At 31.8% G+C, this 790-nt stretch overlaps 1 protein-coding gene across 1 annotated transcript in view; it reads right to left on the bottom strand.

Moving 5' to 3' along the window:
• The window catches only part of LOC119585178 (transmembrane protein 248-like), a gene marked incomplete at its 3' end in the record, with an annotated part of 7,742 nt that continues 6,952 nt past the window's right edge, over positions 1-790 (bottom strand). Inside the window, 1 exon segment of the mRNA XM_037933817.1 lies at positions 1-790.

Raw genomic sequence — 790 nt, forward strand, 5'->3', positions numbered from 1 at the left:
TGGTATAAATGCACTTAACCCTGTGATAGTACTTCATGTGATGGCATAATAATTGCTTTAGAAACTGCAGTTGTTTACAGATGCGTTTGATGAACTTCATGGAGATGAGTCATGTCATTTTGATGCTGTAGCTTTTGGAGATAACCTAATTACTTGTGTAAGGTATGTATCTTAAAACTACTTCCCTTGTTAACCCCACAGCTTTTCCCTGCTTTACCCTATTCACAAAAAGATGAAAGTAAAGGAATAGCCTGCCATGACAGATGTTATAGCTGAGTGCACACAGTCATAAGATTTTATGTTGCACTGGTTTGGTTATTACACCAACTGGCTTGTAAATCATTACAGAAAAATTTATATCACTGATAATTAAAGAATTATTTCTTAAAAATTTGTGTTGAATTTCTAAAGCCCTTGAAACCCTCCTTACATGTTTCCATTATAATTACTAAAAAAATACCATGTAGATAAAATTCTGAATTTTGCCATAAACCCCACAAAAATACAATTAAAAAGTCAATATAAAAAGGCACCCTACAACTGCATAGTCACTGACATAAAAGTCAATAAAAATTCTAATATTGTGTCTTTTTGAAATAGTAAGAGGTGGAAGTTACTAATATTCCCAGAATCTACACATAAAAATATAAAATAAAATGCTGGTAATAAGGTTGTAACTAGTACATTATACAGGGAAACATCCATAATCTTTAGCCATGATTGTTAATATGTACCTACTTTCTCTGCATATTCACACTGCATTAACAATACAGTTATGATCACATTTTCC

The sequence above is a fragment of the Penaeus monodon genome, chromosome 19, assembly GCF_015228065.2.
Source record: "Penaeus monodon isolate SGIC_2016 chromosome 19, NSTDA_Pmon_1, whole genome shotgun sequence".
In the NCBI taxonomy this organism is placed as follows: Eukaryota; Metazoa; Arthropoda; class Malacostraca; order Decapoda; family Penaeidae; genus Penaeus; species Penaeus monodon.